The sequence below is a fragment of the Caretta caretta genome, chromosome 8 (genome assembly GCF_965140235.1).
Source record: "Caretta caretta isolate rCarCar2 chromosome 8, rCarCar1.hap1, whole genome shotgun sequence".
Classification (NCBI taxonomy): Eukaryota; Metazoa; Chordata; order Testudines; family Cheloniidae; genus Caretta; species Caretta caretta.
The window spans coordinates 54,511,781-54,526,610 of NC_134213.1; the positions used below are offsets into that span (position 1 = coordinate 54,511,781).

The 14,830-nt window shown below is 47.4% G+C and overlaps 1 protein-coding gene across 1 annotated transcript in view; it reads left to right on the forward strand.

Moving 5' to 3' along the window:
• LOC125640797 (uncharacterized) overlaps window positions 1–13,840 on the forward strand; it is a 49,114-nt gene extending 35,274 nt beyond the window's left edge. The window contains exon 5 of the transcript XR_012669653.1: window positions 11,937–13,840. The gene's annotated coding sequence lies outside the window, so the exon portion shown is untranslated. The remainder of the gene's footprint in view (window positions 1–11,936) is intronic.
• The last annotated feature ends 990 nt before the right edge of the window (window positions 13,841–14,830 follow it).

Sequence of the window (14,830 nt, forward strand, 5' to 3'; positions counted from 1 at the left end):
ACAGGTGGTGTGGCAAATTACTGTTTTTTATTTTATCCAGTGGCCTCTTTGTTCCCCCTATTACATGATATATGTTTTCTCCTTTTAGGAAATCCTTACTCCAATTCAGGAAGTCATCCCTACTCAGGAAAACTTAAGCACCTGCTTAAGTGCTTTCCTTAATTGGGGCCTTAGTCTGAACGGGGAAAAGGGTGCTGCTTTCACATTCTCATATAAAAAAGTATCTACCAGAGTCCTTAACTATAGCGTGCATACAGGCATCACATGAAGGGTTCTGCACAGAGAGTTTATGAGTCACGCTGTTGGGATGGAAGGAAATGGGGGGTAGAGGGGAAGGTCATCTGTGTTTGAGAAGACAGATGAGTTTCCAAAGGCAGGAAGGTACAGTGAGACCCCAAAAAAACCCTGAAAAGGGAGAGGATTCCTGCATCGTGCTCTAGTCTAAAGGGCAGAAGTAGGCTAGGAAGAAAAGGGTGCCAGGAACAGGTTACTTGCTATTATGTCATCTTGAAGTTGAATGGAAATGCAGGAGGACACCACACTAAGTTGTGACATTTTGGGTTGTCATGTCTAGCAGTGAACAGCAGGTGGCATCATCACTCTTCCAGTAAGCAGAAATTATACCAGGCAGTGGCACAGAGAGGAGACCCTGAAGGGAGAATCATCCCAGGCAGTGAGGAGACCTGTGTGTCTGTCTTCCACACTGGATTAAGCTCTCACCGGCAATCAATGCACTTGAAAAAAAGCAGACAAACCAAAGTGTCTCTGGCAATGGTGGGGGGGGGGGCGCAGCGGTAATTTTGCTCCTTTATTCCCATCATTCTGGGACTCACTGCAAAGCCCCCACCCCAGGTAATCGCACGCATACCCTTGGAAACACCCAGCTAAGGGTAAGAGATGTCCCGTCTCCAGATCCCCTAAACCTCCTCATGGCATCTGCAGAACAGCCCCTGGGTAGCATGGCCTTTGCAACAGACATTCGGTAATTGGCCCAGCTGAGCGGGGATTTGATATGACCTGCCCTGTCACTGAAGGGGTAGCACATGGCTCTGAATACAGGCCAAGGGCCAGATCCTCAGCTGGTGGATATTGGCTCAGCTCTGTGGAAATCAGAGGAGCTAGGCTGATTTACACCAGTTGAGGAGCTGGCCCTGAGTTTCTAAGGCCCTTTTACACATTGACTTTTAGCCACCTTTGTTATTAGTGACATAATTGGCTCTGAATATTTGGCCACCTAAGGTTTTTCTGAACCCTTTCCCAGCACAATGTAAGTGATGGCAGGGTATCAGCACAGCCATCTCCACACACTCACTGCTGCAGAAGATGGAGGGGTAAAAGTCATGAAAGGCTAAACTGTGTTGTTGCTGCCAGAGCGGGAACAGCCTGCAATCCAGTGATTGTGCTTCCCCCAAGCTCCATGGCCTGCGCTGGGGGCATGAGCAGAGGACTCAGACCCTGGCCATGTCCCTTTGGGGTGATGTGTCCCTCTGCATTCCGCCCAGCACTGGGATACAGTTGTCCCAAGCCCTTTGTGGGTGGGAAGAGAGCAGGCTCTTTTCCCTCTTCCCCGTGTGACCCCAGCTGTGCAGTGTGACCCAGAGGAGAACTCCAGTTGATCGCCAAGCCCTACATCTCCTTATTTAACGGGCACATCTGGGTGGATGGATAGGGATTCCAGTGTATCAGCCCATTTTTACAGGTGAAGAAACTGAGTCAGAAGGAGGGTGAGTGACTTGCCTAAATCCACCAAGAGAACGAGTATGAAAAGCAAACTTGGGGCTCCTAGCTCCCAGTTCTCAGACCTCTATGTCACACCTCTCCTCTCCCAGGAGCGTGGTTTGGGTGAGTCTGAAAGATGCATGTAGGGCAATCAGAGCTCTGGATTGGTGACTGCATGTGTAAGGTGCATGTGTGCTCACTGCCACTTGGCTGTCTTTGCATTGCCCAGAAGAACTGTGCTTCACCTACTTGTCTGATAGAACATGGGCCAAAATTGTGTCCCCTCCCCCTCAGCTCCATTGTGTCCTTCATCAGGCTGGGCTGCTAAGCTCAGGACAACAGAGAAGAAAAGGACACTACCCCAGCAAGCTCTGCTGCCTGTTCTCAGCTGGCTTCCTGGGAGTGGCTGGGTAGCAGGGGGCGTGGCTGAGAATTTCTGCTGACTCCCAGCCCCACACACACCTGTCCCTGGCAGCAGACCCTGGTGTTGCTCCTTCCCAGCAGAGGTAAGACTCCCCCTGTAAAAGCACTAGATGTGCTCCACTCCAAGTGGCAAATTCATCCCTGCCCAGACACCAGGGATGCACCTGATATGGGGCTGGTTCAGCCTCTGCTGCAGGGTAGGCCAGGCTCGAGGGCTGCCCTAAGTTGCTCCCCTGCTGCAATGGCTCCTGTGGGGCTTTGCAGGAGTGTAGGACTGCCAGGGTGCAGGTCTTCATTGGCTACACCCCAGCTACCCCTGCTTTACCCTTGCCTTGACCCAAAACACCTCCTGCCCCAGAGATAGTGCAGGTGCAGCTTTGTGCTCTGCACCCAGGTTATTTCCTGGTGGAGTCTGTCTTACAACCTTTGGCACTGGCCTAGTTGGCAGAAGGGGGCATAGTGCAGTGATTAATGGGAGGTCCTAGCTTGCCAGCAAAACACAGGGGACAGCTGAGGTCGGCAGACAGGAAGCTCTGACAACAGATGGGGTTCATCGTTTTCACTTGTATGGGCTTTTCTTACAACCTGTGTTCCTGTGATGCAGCACTCCTGCCACCAGCAGTGTGCAGTAGTCATGAGATAGCACAAGGTCTCTGGGGGACAGAGGCAGGGCCGTTCCTACTCATACACAAAGTACGCAGCTGCGTAGGGCACCAGGAAAGTCCCCTATGCAACTACATGCTGCTCCACCTCCTGCCATGCCTCTTCCCCATGGCCCTGCCCCTGCTCCGTTCCAGCTCCACCCCCACTCCACCCCTTCCCCAAAGCCGACGCCCCTGCTCTGCCCCAGCCCTGCCCCCACTCCCCCAAGGACTGCGGGCTGGGCTGGGCCTGCACTCATAGGTGGTGGGAAGCGAGGCGACCTGGCTCCAGTTGCACTGCCGGTGAGTGCTGGAGGGCGGTTCCCCCCTGCCCCCTTAGCCAGCCCTCCCGCCCGTCTGCAGAGGTTTGGGGCCCCACACATTCCCCCAACGAGGGGGCTGTGTAGGGCCCCAGAATAGCTAGGGGTAGAACTGGACAGAGGCCATGGCAGGTCTGATCTCTGCAGTATATCTCCTCATTGGGGCAATAGAGAGAGACAGCTAATGCACTCGCAGCAGCAGCAGGCCTGGAGGTGGCAGCTCGGGAAAGGGCAAGGGGGAGATGTCTGATGTAAGCAATGAGGAGAAAATACCTCTGGAATTTGATCAACATGTTTGCGTTCCCATGGTCAGTGCTGGAGCAAGTCTCCAGCCTGGGGCTGGGGGTGCTGTGTTGTTGAAGATGCTGGCTTTTGGATGCTGATGCTTTGAGCATTGGAGCCATTGAAGAGCCCATGGTGCTTTTCATCAGAGGCATTGACCCCAGTGCCTGGCTGGACTGCAAGTCGGGTAATTACATTCTGCATCAAGGCAATTCCCCCTGCAGGCTCAACTGGATGCTGCATTTTCCTTGTATTATTTGCCCACTGCTGTATGTAGTGTTACCGTGTGGTGTTAAATCGCTGCCTTGTTCTATCCCAGAGGAGGATGCATTTCAGTGCTGAGTGAAGTGATTGCTATGTTTGCAAAGATTTGGATACTTCGTGGGGAAAGGTACTAAATCAATGTGAGATTAAAATAAGAGTGGCCTCTGATGCCATTCGGTTACTTCTAACGTCCTTCACCAGGAGGTCTGGTGCTGTGTTGTCTCAGAAAGGAGAGATCCATTCTGCTTGACCTGGGAATTAAGTGACTGTACCCTGGAGAGGTGCTGTGGGAGCTCCTGCCCATGAGCCTCTGGGTGAGCAGGGGAGGCTGCTATGAGCCTAGTGTCGCATTGTTTTGGAGGCAGGGAACTGGCCTCCTCCCGCCCTGCCCTGACTTCTCCCAGTTGCTCCAGCTGCCACTGCTGGTTCCCAGGGGGATATGTAGTCTTAAGAACCTCCCCCTAGGGAGGTGCTGAGGGTTGGGAAGGCGGATTTCATATCCCTGTTGTTTTTATTTGCTCTGCTGTTGTGCCTAAGAACTCCATGGCATGGGCCAGGACCCCGCTGTGCTAGGTGGTGTACAAACACAGGACAAAAGGCAGTCCGTGCCCTGAAGAGCTAGAGAAGCAGATGGCACGTAATTATCTGACACAATGCAATAAAATCAAAAGCAGAGTAATAGTGTGAAAACCCTTCAAGGGCTTTCATAAAAGATAATGCTGGAGACAGAGAGAGACAAAAACCCTGTCCACAAGCCCTAGCGGGAGAGGGTTGGGAAGGGAGGAGGAAGAAAATACTCCCTCAAAAAAATCTCCTGTCTTTGAGTCGCTCTTGAGATCCAGCCTGATCCTTCTTGGCATATTCTTGTAGACCATCCACCTCAAATTCCTGGCAGGTTGAATAGCAAAGAGGAAAAACAAGCTAAAAGTATTGCTTGCTCATGGTGGCCATTATATCTATGCCAGATAAGGAATGCGCAATCATTACAGTCAGACTGAGGGAATCACTGACATTTCAGGATCAGACAAATATCTTTCGGATGTGGCCCATGATGTAGCCCTACAAAGAGACCCTCAGCTGATGTAATGTGGTGTCATTCCATATTTCCACTGAAGTCGATAGCCCAGTAATGCTTATCTGTTAAGGTGGATTTTATTGAATTGGGAATGGATTTTGCTGTCTGTAACCAATTCAGTAAAATCTACTTTTAGCTACTTCAAGCTGAAACGAGTTGTAGATAGCTTGGCAGGACAAAAGATGTATTTTCTCTCATGTTGATGGCATCAGACAGTTTGTTGCATTCCATGCTAGTATGGCTCCACAGCTGAGGGCTAATGATACAGGCAGGGTGGGGGTGATCCTTGAAGATCTTACAAAACATTATATGCGCGTGAAATTCTGCCTTCTTACGAGTCCAGTCCGGCATGTCCTTTGGGTGCGGAATTCCCAGTGAAGTCAATGGAGGAGTTCTGCACATGGTAGGCCTGCAGATTTGAGCCCTTAACGGCTGGTCTCTGCTTTCTTGTTCAGTATCAGAGCTCATTATACGCACGTAATTGTCACTGTTTTTCCTTGTTATTTGTATTACAGTAACACCAAGATGGGCCGACTACATAGTAAGAGTCAGCCCCTGCCTCAAAGAGCTTATATTCTAAACAGACAAGGAAAGAAAGGAAATATTGTGATCCTCATTTTACAGATGGAGAGGCTGAGGTGCAGAGAGATTAATGACTTGTCCAGGGTTACCGAGGAAATCTGCGGAAATGAATCCAGGTCTGTTGAGCCACAGTCCAGTGCCTTAGCCACAAGACCATCCTTCAACTGGAAGTCACATTACTGTTAGGATTTTGCTAATTATGCTCTCGGCCTTTCTTCTTCTGTGATAGCCTTGGATTTGGCTGCACAGGTCACAGTTCCCCTTGGTTCTTCTTTCCTACTTTCTGCCAGTCCTGAGGCCCTTCCTTTGTTTTCATTCTGTCCTCACTTAAGCAGAAACCTTTTGAAGTCAAAGGGAGTAGTGCATGAGTACAGAATTTAAGATTTGGCCCAGTGACTAGAACTGGGACTTTCTGGAATTGAATGTGTCTGCGAAATGCTTCTGTCCTGTGGTTATTTGGCTCCCTTCTCAGTATTTGTGGTAAGGATTTATGCAATTTTAGTGACGTGTGTAATAACGATCTAATCATCATGACCAGGGCAGTGTCTCCATTTCACACCCAATCCCCTTGTCTCCGGGGTCATTTTCTTAACTATCACTTCCGTGTCTAGAGCTCTGATGCTCTCCAAGTCAAACACACGTCACTTCACGCAGCATCCTGGACAGCACCTCCCTGTGCTGCTCTCTCCTGCTTCTTGTTCCCATTCTCGCAAGGGTGGCACCTTCTCTGGCTTGCCCAGCTGAGAATGGGGAGGGGGAAAGGCCGTAGGGTGAAGGGATATTTTTGGACTGAAGTTGTAAAGTGCCCCCTTGTTCAGGCTTTTCCTTGCTCCAGCACTTACTGTCCCCTCATGCTCCCGACTACCATCTGCCCCACTGTGCCTCCGCCCCCTCTCACAGGGACTTGGCCTAAAGATAGTATTTATAATACAGTGTTTGGTGCAGGGTGATGGTGTTAACAGCACAAAGACAGAGGAGGGAGAAGAGACTATAGTAAACTCCTATTTTCCTAAGTTAACAATAACTTCACAGGCCTGGTGAGGGGGCCTCAGGGGCAGTTGAGGCAGTCATGTTACTACCCGCCACCCCTTCTCGAACAGCGGTTGCTATAAGAACTGCAATTAGCAGCCATTTGTTATTAACCAAGAGAAAGGTGCGTTCCTGGCCGTGTCGCAAAGAATTGGCTGGGAATCTTGGGCTAGATCTGGATTTCTGGCCAGGTTTCAATGGATTGAAAGGCAGCCAGCCCTGCCTCGAACTGTAATGGTGTGTTTCCTTCCAGATCTTACTCTCTAGAGGGAGCAGCAGGGGGCACTGTCTGCTCACAGATCCTGGAACTCTCCATTAGAGAGGTAGCAAAGTACTGGGGAGAGACAAGTCGATAATAGAAGGTGCCCTCTGGAGCTTGTTTGTGTGACTGAATTAACTGGCCTCCCCTGACCTCCTGCCAGACCTCCCCCCTCGGGTTTTCAGGGTTGCACCTTTATGGGAAGGCTATTTTTGAAAACTGTTCCGCCCCTCTCTCTGCCCCAGGCCCCAAAATAAGAGAATAAGGAAGCACTTTGTGAAATGAATGGCTGGTAAATTTAGATTAAATAAAAGGAAATCCTTCTTCAATCAGCATGTGCTGCCACCCTGATGGAAAGCACCGTCAGGAACAGATCATCCAGGATCAGCACTGAGGCTGCATTGTAGTAGGGCCTGCATGGCTGGTTTTCTGACCTGTAATAACATGGCAGTTATATGGGCTAAGATAGTAAAGGTTAAATTGAGGCCCCCTGATTCAGGCATACGCTGATCGCCGAGGAGTGCGGGGGTGGGGGGAGGGAGTCAGGAAGGAATACCCCACCCTCTCCAATGTGCAGCACTATACAAATGGCTATATTAGTGAGGAGGAGGGGGACCCACACTCTTAAAACAGGCTGGCAAGCTGGTGTTCGAGCGAGGGAGGGGGGCCATGGAGACGCTCTGAGTTGCACTGCAAACTGAGTAAATGCCTTGATTTTTGTTACTGTCTGGGTAATTAGCATATCGGGGAATTCCCCCTAAGCAAAGCATCCTGACCGCAAAATACCGCAGCTCTCAGCATTTCTTCATCCGCTTCGCAGCTGATTCATCCCAGCTGAAGATGTGACCCTTTGTCTAAATAGTAGCCAGTAAAGTTCTGGAGACTAGGGGTTGGAAAGATAAATGGAAACTGGTACCTCTGAATTCCTGGGCCTACTTGCCAGTTTCACTGCAAAGAAGCAACTTCACCATGCACCCATCTGTCCCCAGTCACCATGATCATGGACAATTGCCTCTTGACCTCTGTATCCAATTACTGCAGCATGGCTCACCTCTTAATACATCTGGTCCTTCCTTTTCAGCCTCTTTCAGGGTTGCTTCTCCTCAGCGTTCTTTGGGCTGAGACCCAGAACTTCATTTAATCTAGGTGAGATCCAGAGGCCTGGAAGCACATTCATGAGACAAATGGATGTATTTGCATATTCATGAGATGTGGGTTGCAGGCCAGCTGCATATCCTTGAGCTCTAAGTACCTCAGTTTATATTCATAAACTGCAGAGGGTTAATTTGATGTTGATGGACTGAAATCATTGCAGTGTTTGTGGAATCAGCCTCTTAGTTCCTAGTTACAAGTTCTCAGTCTGCTTTTATAAGATCCAGGATAATTTAACAGGAGATGCCCTGGATCTGCCTATAATGTCCCATTTCTTAGTTTTACCTTGCCTTGCAGCTGGGTACAAAGCATAAGCCAGGTCAACATGCAGGGATTTCAGTTAGAAAGGTCTGGGTATGTTCACTTCCCCATCCCCTTCGTTGTACAGCATTATGGGTCACTCATGGAATTCTGCACTGCTTGGGCAAAAATGTGTCTACAGTTTGTACATAAGGTCAGATGCAGCGTGCGTGGTAACGCAGATCAAGAAAAATGAGCTCCAGGGCACCAAGATGCTGAACGCATCCATATAGTGAAAGCAGTTCCCCCAAGACCAGTCCAGAAGAATTGGAGATGGGTCCTGTGCAGTAAAGAAGCTGACCCATGATTCCCTGATACTGGTGTGAGAACACAAGACCATGCAGTTCAAGAGAGGTTGCCCTTCGTTTCAGTGAGCCAGTCTGCTGTTTGTCTGTCTTAAAGTGAAGCCCCTGAATGGCATCCTTTTCAGTGCTGTTGTTTCCAAGCACGCTGCTGCTGTGTCTCTTACAAAGGCAGGAAACGTGGGGTTGCTCAGAGGACAGATAATGGGGTACAGAATGTTTCCTTTCTAGTTCCTTTGCTGGTTCAAATTCCCCCCAGGCTGGTAGTGTCTGAAAGTTATTGCCATCGGATGGCTGGTTGGTTGGGCATGTGTTTGGTGGACTGCATTTGTACCCACCTAATAAAAACCCACCACGTTGGGCAGTCTCTACAGAGCGATCTGAAAGGTGGGACTGGAGCTGTCCAGAAGACACGTGAAGCTCTGCTGGGGAAGCTTGTGCTACCCCTGCAGCTTGTGTAAGCACGTGACTTCAGTCCTCCAAGCCACCAAGGCAGCATTTTTCATGAGAACTAAATAACCAGAGAGAAACAAAGGCAGAAAACCTTCACTTCCCCGGGGAAGCTTGCTGGGCCTGTTTTTGGTTTGCTCCCTGAACCTTGATCAAGAGTGGGGATGGCACAGCCATTCTGCAAACACCATTCAGGTAATAACCTGCCTGGGACTTCTCAGCAGGCCAGGGTTTGCAGGTTTGCCCTTTGATAACAGCAAAGATAAAATTAGAACCCTGCACTCAGTTAGGCTCCCACTCCTGTTATCATCCTCTTGAAATGTGCTTTGTATCGTGTGCTTATCCCTGCAACAAGGCATTGAGCAGGTACAAACAGCCGTCCTACACACACTCACACTCCTCTCCTCCAACAGCCCTTCTCCTAAGCACCCTCTGTGCTTCATTTCATACACTAGCTCTCCATGCTACAGCTTAACCCCCAGCCTCATATCAAACTCTACCAGAACAGCTGGAAAACAAACAACCAAAGTAAACCCAGGTTAGCAGTGACTGAAACTACCAGCTCCTGGTGGTTTGGTGGCCTCCATTAAATGAATTGGGGATTTCATGGAAGCCACCAGCTAACTGGCACCCGGGTTGCAGAGACAGCGCTAGGCATAAGCAGACTAAGCAATTGCTTAGGGCCCGAGCAGCTCAAGGGGGCCCCCTATTTGCTTTTCATTTTGTGTTGTGGAAAGGGGGGGATATTCCTGCTTAGGGCCCCCAATGGGCTAGTACTGCCTCTGCTGGGTTGACAGCCTCAGCAGAGAGGGCAGGGCCTGTATGGAAGCTAACCTCCCAAGGTCTCTCCAGCGCAGGGTTGAAGTACACTGATGGGGCAGCGTGGGAGAAGCTTGCACAGCCGATGTCCACACTCTATCAGTGCTGTGAATAAACAGAGCACCTCAGGGCTATTGGTCCCACACCTTTCACTCACCCCAAAAAGGGAGTCAAGAGAGAGACTTTCTGGGTGTTCTGTGACAGCATGTTGGACAGTGCTGGTCATGCTGATGTCTGGATGACATGCCAGATTGCATATGTACGTTCCATCATTGTGCCAGTATAATACACTTGGTAGATGCGTGTGATCACGTCTCCCTCTAGCCATTGGATATAGCGAGGCTAAGAGCATGCTGCTTTCTAACTGCTAACGCTTACTCCCTTAGCACAGTGGTAAGGACTTGTCAGTGCTTCTCGTACAGCAATGCGGTGTCTGTGTGTGTGTATGTAGTAAAACACAGCGGGCCAGACCCTCCCAAAGAGCTCGATGGAGCTATGCCAATTGACTCCAGGTGAGGATCTGGCCCAGAGTGGGAAAGGTTTCTGAAGCAAAGCCAGTTAGGAAGAGAAAAGAAGTGCAAGGCCATGAGAGAAGACGAGGCTGTGCATGTGCAAACCAGGAAAGATAAAGGGGAAACGCTAGATGAGACAATCCATTGACTGATGGAAGAAACGAATAACAAAGGATATGGATAGAGAAATTAGTTTCTCTCCAAGGGAGATGGGTGACAGACTCCATCCACAGGACCAGCATCTGGGACAGAAGAGAAGATCTAAAATGAATTGTGACCACACCTCCAAAACGTGCTGTATCAGGTAAGATAATGTAAAGATCCTGGGATGAATGGAGTACACCAGATAGCCCAGAAAGATACCAAAGAAGTTCTAGCCCAGCAGCAGGAATCTCCCCTGGCAGAGAGGGGAGGTATCAAAGAAGAAGAGGGAAGGGACGGAAGAAGAAAAGCATCATTGCCAGAATGATGTTTAAAAAGGCAATGCAGGTGAAAAGAGAATGTAAGTGCAAAGGTGCTGTGTGTGTTGGGGAAGGGGAGATTGTGGAATGTTTAGTGACTAAGGGTGTGTCTACACTCTAATCAGAGGTGTGATTGCAGAATGCGTAGATGTACCTGAGCTAGCCTCAGTCTAGCTATAGTGCAGTAAAGCTGTGGCCACACAGACTTCACTGTGGTCTAGCTGCCCAAGTAACTACCCACAGTCCCGTGTAGGCTTATGCAGTTCGTGCTGAAACTTGTGTTACTGCCACCTCCCTAATCCAGGACCCAAGATAGATAGATTAAAGCTATCTCTAGTACATCTGTATGTGCTTCGTTCACATACCCTGATTGCAGTGTAGATATACCCCAGAAAAGAACGAAGCTAATATGGTTCTTAACCAGCAAATATATTGGGTCAAACCCTGCTCTTGTTCACACTGGTGTAAATCTGGAGTATCTCCCTTTGAATTGGGCCTGTTGCCTAGTATTAGTGAATATTGCCACCAGCTAGTTTACTGGACTGTAGCTGGCTGGCCTCCAAGCCAACTCCTGCCAGTTTATTATCTTCCTGAGTGATATCATCACAGCCAATGTAAAACATGCTGGAAAACGCTTGGTTGTCCTGATCCCCAGTTTCAATTACTTCCAAATGGACTCACAGAGGGGATCAATATGGGGAAGCAGGTATCAACACAAGCCCTACCAGAATAACAGACACCACATCAACTTCCTGCCATGTAAGCTGTATAGTTCCCTCAGTACAAACTCTCCCCTTGGCTTCAATGAAGCTAGTTTCATAACTCCTTTCCTTGTGCAATGCCATTGGACTGTGAGGTTTAAACCGGATGGCAGTGGAGGTGTTTTCTGTCAAAGGTCCTTGACTCTGAAATTTACACACCCGCAGTGGTCTAACAGCACCCATGGTCTGTTGTGATAATTGAGTCTACAGCTTTACCTTCATTGTGAGTTTAAGCAGTGAGTGAAAGTTTATAAGATGTAACAATAACTTATAGCAACAAATATTGATCGGAAAAGTATGAAAGGGAGACAGAGACTGAGTTAGTCCAAACAAAAAGGCCTCCTGATAGAATTCAAGGACTGTGTTAAGATCATGCCTGGTAAACAGGAAAAGTGTGGAACTAGAAATCAGTGAACCAAAATTGGTGTGTCGGAAACTAGGCCTAATTGGTGGACAAATTAATGAGGGGATGGGCTATTCCACCCACCACTCCCCTTTTGGGGTCCTTAAAGGAAGACTTTGGGGAGAAAAATTAGCACTGGAGTGAGCTTCACCATCATGGCTGCCACCCCAACTGTCTCCTAGGACCCCAGACCTTCCTCATCCTAAGCCTGAGAGATGTCTGAGCAGCCCAGGTCAGCGAGAGGCACCCAGATGACATCAACACCTCTACCTGCTCTGGCCGAATCCCAAACACCACCTCGGATGAAACAGGACTGGACTTCAATCACAGCACCAGCAACAACTGCAGCTCCAGCTTATCTCAGTTAACTTCTCTTTTTCCCCACAGGGTGGTTATTGCCATCTTTGTTATCATCTAAGAGACTGTGAGACACGGGGCTTTGCCTTCAAAAACTCTCTCCAGCCCAAGGAAAAGGGAACAAGGCTTGTTGTTAAAATGAAAGCCTCACTTAATACTTTACCTGTCAAAAGCTTTACTGTTTTCCCTTCTTTTCTTTACCTTTAATAAGAAGTTAAAATAATTTGTAAAAGTGTGTTTGCCACGGTGCTAAGCAATATGAGGTCTCTATAGACCAAACCCCAAATGTTGTTTAATGTTGGACAGTGACTGTGCTATGTTAACCCCTTTGGCCCAAATACTCCAAGGAAATTCATACAAAATTTTTGGGTTCCCAATGTGGGACCCAAAGGGTTAAATACATAAGCAGAAGCTGGCACCTTGGCAAACAAGCAATTGTTTCCAAAGTTAGTTTAAAACAAAAGTTTGTTTTAAAATTCTTAAATGTGTTGAGTTTGTTTGAGATAAGCATGCAAAACAAACTGTTAACATTTTTGCTTGAGAAAAGAGAGGGTTAACAATTGTTTTATAGTTATTTAAAAAAAAAATCTTGTAAAATGCTTTGGTTTGTTTTTTCCCCCTGGTGTTTTGAGGTGGGTAGTTTCTGTGATTGGTAATTTTTAAGAAAAAGCAATAGTAATAATGAGTCGTTTTAAAATTGTTGAAGATTAAGTGGCTTAAGCAGACTTCTTGAAATAACATCTTGGGTAACTCTCTTCTTAATACAATGCCAGCTTTATTCCGGCCGGCTGTTTGCATTCACTGTGAATTAAATCTCAAACCACCGGAACCAAGGGTTCTTGCAGCACCAAACGGTTTGTGGGGTTTTTGGTGATTGTTTTGGTTTTGCAGTGTTTTTTCCTTGTTGTTTTTGCGCTTTAGCAGAGGTTTTTCCCCCTCCCGCTTTTGTTTTTTTATGTGGATGATTTCTGTTGTTGTTCCCTGCAAATGAGACAGCAGCACAGTGCTAATGTTGTAGCTCAGGTCCCCAGGGTGGGCTAAGTTTAGGGTGACCAGATGTCCCGATTTATAGAGACAATCCCAATTTTTTGGGTCTTTTTCTTATATTGGGTCCTATTACCCCCCACCCTCTGTCCTGATTTTTCACATTTGCTGTCTGGTCAACCTAGCTAAGTTGCCAGGATGGCCATGTTGTCCTCACAAATGGTGGTGGTAAAACGCATGCGCAAGGTCCATCGTAGACTAAAAATGTCCGAATTTTTACCAGCGTTGCTCATGGATGCAAAAGTGGCTCCAAAAGAACATCGTTTTGTTGCTTCTTTTTAAAGGAGGCGACACACTTGGTTAAAAATGCCCTCAGGGCTAAAGTTTTTCTCCAAGTGAGCAATCTTAACCTCTAATGGATAAAACCTTCCTGGGTTGTGTAAATGTACAGCCTTTACTGTGTAAACAGCGAAGGGCGGGGGGAGGAGCTCTTTCCATTGTTACCCACCCTGGGAATATAGCCAAAGAAGTGAGAAGAGCTGGTTTGTTCTTAAATGCCTTACGAACATCTGACAGCAACCGTTCTAAATTTTGTTTTCATTACAAATGAAATGAGTTAGAAGTTCTTAAACGTTTCAGATGTTAACAAAGCGTACCTGTAATCTTTGCAATATTTGATCAAGTAAGATTTGCAAATCCCGAACTTGGGATAAGGAATTTGCTAACATTAAAATATATCCAAGGACCTTTTTTCTTTGCCTTTTTTGAAATGCTTAAACTAAAATAAGGTGTTTCTTTGTAATTGTGATTTTAAGAACAGATGTCTGATCCTAGGTGGAATTGGTTCATAAAAGAGAGGGATTATGTTGTGATAATTGGGCCTACACACTTACCCTAGGTGTGAGTTTAACTGTAAGAAGTTAATAAAAGTTTATAAGATGTAACAATAACTTATAATGACAAATGTTGATAGGAAAAGACATGAAAGGGAGACAGAGACTAAATTAATCCAAACAAAAAGGTCTCCTCAGATAACTCAAGGACTGTGTTAAAATCACTCCTGGTAAACAAGAGAAGTGTGGAACTAGAAATCAGTGAACCAATAACAGCTCCAGCCGGAGGTGCGGGAACTCAGGTTTCTGAGGGTGCAGAAGCACCCCCTGGCTTGAAGTGGTTTCTATCATATGCAGTTTTGTTCACTGATTCTCAGCACCCCCACTATAAAACCTGTTCCAACACCACTGTCTGCAGCTCATCTCAACTATCTTCTTCTCTTTTCCCAAAAAGGACAGTTATCACATGTTTGAGACTGTCAGACAAGGGGGCTTTTCCTTCTAAAAACTCTCTCCAGCTCCAGGGAAAAGGAACAAGGGATGTTGTTAAAATGAAAGCCTGCCTTAGCAATTTACATTTCAAATGCCTTCAGTGTTTTTCCTTCTTTTATTTATCTTTAGTAAAAGGTTAAAGATGTTTAATGGTGTGTGTGCCATGGTGGTGAAGTCTCTGTAGACCATATCTGAATGTTATCTAACACTGTTTAATGTTGGTCAGTAACTGGGTTATGCTAACACCTTTGGCCCATATATTCCGTCTAAATTAATACAACATGCTCCAGTCCTGTAAGGAGCACCATACATACATATAGCTCCTTGCTGGATCAGGGTCCAAGTGTGCTGACTGCCAGGCCATGCTGCTGGACCAAGCTTTTTCCAGAGGCTTTTCCTGAAATAGAGAG